At 46.5% G+C, this 7,506-nt stretch overlaps 1 long non-coding RNA gene across 2 annotated transcripts in view; it reads left to right on the top strand.

Annotated features, from left to right (window-relative positions):
• LOC109376616 (uncharacterized) overlaps window positions 1-2,806 on the top strand; it is a 14,811-nt gene extending 12,005 nt beyond the window's left edge. The window contains exon 3 of one of the 2 annotated variants that reach the window (XR_002122759.1): window positions 2,764-2,806. This is a non-coding gene — a long non-coding RNA (uncharacterized LOC109376616). The other variant, XR_002122758.1, reaches the window with a different exon arrangement.
• Window positions 2,807-7,506: the final 4,700 nt, after the last annotated feature.

Here is a 7,506-nt window from a genome sequence, read left to right on the forward strand (position 1 = left end):
AATCCAACTGTTTGGGAGCATCTCAATTATCAGATTCTCTCTCTCTCTCTCTCTCTCTCTCTCTCTCTCTCTCTCTCTCTTTCTATATATATATATATATATATATATATATAGCCATGGGGTACTCACTCAACAACATGGGGACCACCATAGGCCTTTGGGGTATTACAGTCAGCAACTGGAGCATGTGGCACGGAGATACCTTCCTTGCCTTAGAGCCATTACTGCCACTGTCCTTTTGGTTAAGGCCACAGAGGAAATTTTTGTGGGACCCCCCCCCCCTTTAGCCATCTTTGTATCCCGTGCAGTAGAAACCCTCCTGTCTCATCACACTCAGGATTTCAGTTAGTTGCCTGGCTTCCTATGAAGTCCTTTTGTTAAATTCTCCTCACATCACTCTTTCATGTCATAACAACATTAATCTAGCTACTCTTCTCTCTGATATCAACAAAGACTCTCATGACTGATTGACACTGACAGATCACCTCCTGACCCCTCGTGATGAACTGGAGGAGACTGCTTTGGGTAAAGCTGATTTCTTATGGTTTACAAGTGGTTCATATTTTCAAAATAAAAATGGAAAGCACTGTGCTGGTTATGCTGTTGTAACCCTTTTTGAAGTCATAAAGGCAGCATCTTTACCTTTGGCTAATTTAGCCCAGCAGGCTGAATTATCCTCTCACCTAGGATTGTATTTTAGCCAAGGGCAAAACTGCCAACATTTATAATGACAGTAGACATGCCTTTGAAGTAGTTCATGACTTTCGAATGTTATAAAAACAACATGGCTTTCTTACTCCCAGTGGAAATAAAATTTAAAATGGCCAATATGTTCAGGAATTATTGGATGCTATACTTTTACCTGCTGCTTTAGCTATTATTAAGACTCCAGGGTATTCTAAACTTGACTCTCTGGAAGCTAAGGGAAATCACCTTGCTGACACTTCTATAAGGAGTACTGCCCTTAAAGGAACCAACAGCAGTCAAGCCTCTGTCATAGTCCAAAGGGGTATTTCCCTAGCAGATAACTTATAAAAACTACCCAGAGAAGCCAGTTTTTTGGCTTCAGAAAAAGAAAAACAAGATTGGAAATCCAACAATTGTTGGTTTGATAAAAAGAGAAAGCTCTGGTTCAGATCCAATAACAACCTAGTCCTACCTGAGTCTCTAAAGTGTGTGCTTTATCTACTGGACATGCATTAAACCATTGGTCCACTGACAAAATGATTGCATTCGTGAATCAATATTGGTGGGGAAATATTAATAAAGCCATGAAAAGTGCCTATCTCACTTGTCCTGCTTGTCCAAAGTCCAGCCCAGGGAAGCCTATTCATGGACACTTTCAATTGTCTAATGTGCCATTTGAGGTTTGACAAATAGAAATCACACAGCTTCCCCCATCTCATGGATATAAATATGTTTTAGTCATGATCTGTAAGTTTTCTCACTAGACTGAAGATTTCCTTTTTAGACAGGTTATTGCCTCTTCTGTGGCTAAAGTCCTGTTAGAAAAGATTATCCCTCCCTGGGACACCCCTCTCAAACTCCATAGTGATGGAAGAACCCATTTTACTGGTCATGGGCTTTCACAAGTCTGTGTTGTTTGGCCAGTTTTTTATTTTCATTGCACTTATGACCCTCAATTTCCAGGTTTAGTTGAACGCACTAACTGCATTATTAAGATTCAATTAGGGACGGCCAAGTGGCGCGTTGGTTAAGAGCTGGCTTGGGACGCCAGCTCTGAGCAGCAGGGCCCTGGTTAGGATCCTATATGAGGGCCAGTGATGCTGTGCCCTCTATAGCTAAGATAATGAACAACAGCTTGACCTGGAGCTGGGCTGCCATGAGTCACTGGAGACGGTGTAGGCTGCAGCCCCTGCTGCAGTGGGCTGCCATAAGCTACCGTGTGTGGCCAGCAGCCAGCGTGAGCAGCTGGCAGCCGGTATGAGCTGCAAACAGCCGCTGTGAGTGGCCATCCAGAGGCCAGCGACCGATCTGCCTCACCCGGGAAGTGCGCAATGATAATACCAACATGGGCCAGTGAAGCAACATCCTCCACAACTAGACTGAAGAACAAAAGGACACAACTTGGTCGTTCCCCCTTCCCCAAATTCCCAACCCTTTTTCCTCCCCCCAAATCCCCAAATAAAATTTTAAAAAAAAAAAAAGATTCAATTAGCAAAATGTATAGAGACCCTCCAAATACCTTGGCCAAAAGCTTAGCCATTGATCCTTTTAAATCTCAGATCAACAACTTTTGGGTGCAAGAGACACCAAAAAACAAGCAAACAAATTCCTCCAGCTTCGCTGGAAGGCCCCTATCAGGTACAGTTGACTAATTCCTGTGCTTCTAAACTCCAGGGAGTAGACTCTTGGATACACGTGTGTCACATTTAAAGAAGGAACCAAACCGTCATTGGAACTGAACACAGTATGGTGACATGAAATTAAAGCTAGCAAAAATTGAAGCAGGTGGCCTCTGAAGGAGATAGCTTTCCCAAAAAGACAAGACCAGGCCTGTACAACTCTTTTACTTACTGTTGCTTCTTACTTTATTTCTCTCTCTTTTGGAAGGAAAATACCCTTGTTTGCATTTCTCAATCTAATATGAAAGGGGAAACTTTTCCAGTTATTGGAGCTGACATCAAGAACTTTGATCTATCCAAAATAATGACCTTTATTTCACTACCTACAAATTTGCGCTCTTGGTTTAGAATCACCATTTAGAATGTTTGTTGTGTTGTTTTAAATTTTGTGTTGTAGGGCCGGCCGAGTGGCGCGTTGATTAAGAACTGGCTTGGGACGCCAGAGGGCCCCAGTTCGGATCCCACATATGAGGGCCAGTGACACTGCCCTCCACAGCTAAGATGCTGAACAACAGCTCAACCTGGAGCTGGGCTGCCGTGAGTCACCGGTGATGGCGTAGGCTGCAGCCCCTGCTGCAGTGGGCTGCCATAAGCTACCGTGTGTGGCCAGCAGCCAGCGTGAGCAGCCAGCAGCCGGTATGAGCTGCAAACAGCCGCTGTGAGTGGCCATCCAGAGGCCAGCGACCGATCTGCCTCACCCGGGAAGTGCGCAATGATAATACCAACATGGGCCAGTGAAGCAACATCCTCCACAACTAGACTGAAGAACAAAAGGACGGCACTTGTCTGTTCCCCTTCCCCCAATTCCCCAACGCTGTTCCCTTCCCCCAATTCCCCAATAAAAATCTTAAAAAAAAAAAAGTTAACACCCTCTCTAATATTTCCTATTCCTGTGTCCTGTTTAACTTTCCTTCTTGGTGCTTGTTCCCTGATAATGTACTATGTATTTTAAATTTGATGTGCTTTTTGCATCCTCCAATAGAATGCAAGCCCACAAAGCAGTGATTTCTGCCCATTTGTTCCCTTTCATCTTCAGCACCAAGCCTACAGTAAGTGCTCAATTATTTAATTAACTAATTTCTGAGAGACTTAAAGCAAGCAGGATTCACTTGAGAGAAATTAAATAGGACTAAGGAACCTACCCCAAACAGGTAAAGGAATTGGTCACTGGAGGAATTAGAAGAGCAATTTTTCCAAAAGAGATCCTGAATACCCCCAAGCTAGTTTCCAGGGATTGCCTTTGTACAGGGTGCCTCCTACCTGATTCATTCTCCCCCTCCCTCCAGCACCCACCTTGGCCTGGTTGACTCTATACATCCTTCAGAAAATATCTCACACTTAACTTTCTTGGGGACATAGTCCCATACCAACCTTATCTCCCACCTCCAGCCTAGACAGATCAGGTCTCACATGCCTGTCCTTCATGCACAGTGCCCGGAACATAGTAGGGGCTCCATAAACTTGTGTTGAGTAAATAAATGAATAAATGGATGCGTGAATGGGGACACTGACAGCCTAAGCAGCTGAAGGTTCACCGGAGTAGCTAGACAGCATTTACCCAGGCCTTATTTAGGGAGAAAAACTCTCCAATATAGTGGGCAGAATCTGTTACTGGAATTCCTTGCCAAGAAGAAGAGAAAGAAGCCAGGTGGTGCTCTTCAAAACAGAGATGGGAAAGAAAAAAATAATTTCTCTTCAGTGGTGAAAACTTCTAATATGCTTGCCCTCCAAATTAATTCCTTCCCTACTTCTACATCATTATGCATAGAAGGGGGCCTTAAAAAGATATAAGCTATGTGTTTAAATATTTTATGACCTTGCCTATAAGACCATTTGGGTCTGGTATTTTTTGGAGGGTGTGGGTCTTTCCTCTGTCATTAGATTTCCCACATTTTACCAAGATGCTTCTAACTCTGGACTTTTGTCTCTTTCTTATTCTTATTTTATGCTTGATGTATCCTTTTAACCTCAAAACTTGAGTCTTTCTTCAATTCAGGCAAATTTTCATCAATCATTTCTTTTCCTTTGCCCCTAGATATCTGCATGGATTGCTCACTCACTTATTAGGGCCTCTGCTCAAATGCCAGCCTATCATAGATGCCTTCCTGGACCACCCCATCTAAAATAGCACTTCCACTGCTCTCTGTTCTCTGGCCTTGGTTTATTTTGTGGTCCTTGTTTTATATTCTTCACTTATTTGTTTATTGCCTACTAGCAGACAAGCTCCTTAAGAACATGGATTTGGATTTTTTCTTCACTGCTATATCCCCAGAACCTAGGACACTCCAGAAATATCTGTCAACTGAACAAAGAGATCATTTCTGCTCTGTCTTTCTAAAGCTTCTAATAGATTGATAGTGAGTCTTTGAAGAAGTTCCTGAAGGGCTGGCATTGTCCCACCGCATTGTAGTCAGTGATCTTGGCCTCATCATGTCTCATATATCCATGCCTACACCCTCCCTGCCGCCCCCCATGACCTCCAGCCTTTCCTTCAACTCACACCTGCCCCAGGATCTGAGCCCAGCCTTCCCTCAGCCAGGGAGCAGTTAAAGGGCCCCATTAAGTGGCCCAGTGATTTGAGCACAAAGGGACCACCTGAGGCCATCAAGCCCTGTGACCTCCTGCAGTAACTGATTTCTCCTCCCCCTTCTCAGATAGGAAGCAACAAATCCTCCCACTCTTCGTTCCCATGTCCTACAGCTAAGCCTCAGGGGGTCTCTGGCCAGCGTCCATCTCTTCTGATCAGCAAAGGGCTAGGGTGCTAAGGAGACCCCATCTGTTATGGGCTCAGGAAATGGTTTTGAGGTAGGAGCTAGGAGTAGGCAGGCAGAAGGAGAAGGCCATGGAGGTGGTTAGGGACTGGGTAAAAAATACACTGTGGCGGGGTCCACAGGTGGGGTCCTGGACTCTTTCCCCATCAAGCCAGTCCCTGGAGTTTATGTGTAGGCAAGAGGCCAGTTTGTCCCCGCTCTGGGGAGCACAGCTGATGCCCGGGCCCCAGGCCTCCAGCCCTAGGTACACATAGCTCTGAGGGACATTAGCCCAGGGCCCTGAGAACATGGCTGTCAAGAAGAAACCAGAACAGAGCCTGAGTTCCAGGAGCCTGTCCCCTGAGCCCTGACTAGTAGCAAAGGTCCAGGGACAGAAGTGGGGCTCAGTTTGGGGCAAGAGCTGCCGCGTTTCCTGTTTTAGGGCTACGCACACAGGTACAGCTCTGGGAGACACAGGGCCCCTTGGCTTCCCTTTTCTTCATCTGTCATGAAGGGCGGTCTCTCTGGTACCTGCCACAATTTCCAGACTCGGAAGCATCCTGGTTCTCCACCTCATGGAGCTGTGTGTATGGTGGCCTGGTCCTCCCACCTCTTAGTCAATCAATGCTAGATGAAATGTCTTCCCTTCCTTACCACTATTTCCTGTCTATCAAATGGGACAACAGCTGTATAATGCCTCAGCCACAGAGGTGTCCCACTCAGTCCCTCTTAAAGGCTGCTATGGGGACATTGCTGGCTGACAGCCTCCAGCGACTTCACCTTCAGATCCAAGCCAAGGACGGTGCAGTAGGTGCTGCAGCCACCACTCCGGCCTGACCCAGGGCCCCCATGGGCAGTCTGGGCTCTGGGGCTCCCCACAAGTGTGGACAAGATGTCTCCAGGCTGCACTGTAGTCTGAGTCTCTTCTTCTTAGTCCTCCCTCCTTCCACATTCTGCTTTCTCAGGTGCCAGCCCTGCACCTGGGCTGAGTCTCTCCCACCTGCTCCTGCTCCCACTTCCTCCTCTCATCCTCCATGGGTGTTTCCCCCAAAAGCCTCTTGCATGTCTCATTCCATCCACTTCTCTGAAGACAAAAATTGGCACAGGCAGCTACCTCATAGATTGTTCAAGGATGAAATTAATTAATACATACAGAACCTTGGACAAGTTCCTGGAACAGAACCGACATCTCTGACTCTCAGCCCCACAGGGCTCCTTCCTTGGGGCCATCCTCAGGGACATCAGCCACTGGTTTCAGGGAGAATCCTATGTGTCCTCTCAGAGACCAGGGGTTTTCCTGAGTGTTCGATGCTCTCCCTGACCATAGAGCACTGCACCCCTGCTGTCTTTTTGGGAACACCCTCACCCATTCTTCCCCATCAGCTCCTACTCGTTTTCTGTATCATATTGCAAATGTCACTTCCTCAGAGAAACCTTCCTGGCCTCCTTTATATGCTCTCCCAATACTATGTACCTCTGTTTCAAAGCATTTCTCAAGGTTACCCATTCACGTGTGTGTTCATTTCCTTCATACTTGTCACTCTGTGTCAAAGATTGCCAGTCCTCAGATATCCTTTCTCCCCTCCCCAGAACTCCCAGTTTTAGCAGAGCACAGAGTTGCTCCAAAGAAGCTTGCATTTCCTTTACAGCTGGCCGGTAGGGTGTGTGCAGGAGTGCTGGCTGTCCATGCTGAGTTCCCAGTGAAAGTGAGGAGCATGCCTCCTCCCACATTCCTGCCTCTACTGGCTGGACTGCAGGCAGGAAGACAAGGGCAGTGCTATTGGAATGGTGGGGAGGGGCTGGACACGATAAGGTAGAAGAAACACGCCTACACAGCCTCCCAGAGCAGAACTGTCTCACCAGTGTGGGCTTTCCAGGACAGAAAAACAAAAGTCTAGCATGTTTAAGCCAATATTACTTTGAGTCTCTGTTACAGAAGACAATTGTCCACCTGAACGACAGGAAGTTCTGTGAAGGCAGGGAACATGTCCATCTTGGTTATCACAACATCCTACCGGCACCTAGGAGGTCTTTGATTAATATATGATGAATGAATGATTGAGTTCTTTGGGAGCTGGGTTATTTCTTAGTCATCTCAGTAATTCCTGCAATACTTGGCCTATGGGGTGAGGGATTGGCTAATCCCCAGTTCTTCTAAAGAAGAACTGTCCAGTAGAACGTCCTGTGATGAAAGAAGTGTTCCATATCCCTGTTGTCCAATCAGGTATCACAGGAGGCTAGTAGCCTCCATATTGGACAGTGCGTGTCAGAGCTAGTAAGAAGTTTAAGAAGGATGTAGTGCAATGCGACCCCCTCCTCTAATGGAGGAATTGGTGGTCTGCTGAAATCAGGTGGACATTTGCCCCACTCCTGACACATAAGCCAGGCCA

Source organism: Hipposideros armiger, unplaced genomic scaffold, assembly GCF_001890085.2.
Source record: "Hipposideros armiger isolate ML-2016 unplaced genomic scaffold, ASM189008v1 scaffold_1159, whole genome shotgun sequence".
Taxonomy (NCBI): Eukaryota; Metazoa; Chordata; class Mammalia; order Chiroptera; family Hipposideridae; genus Hipposideros; species Hipposideros armiger.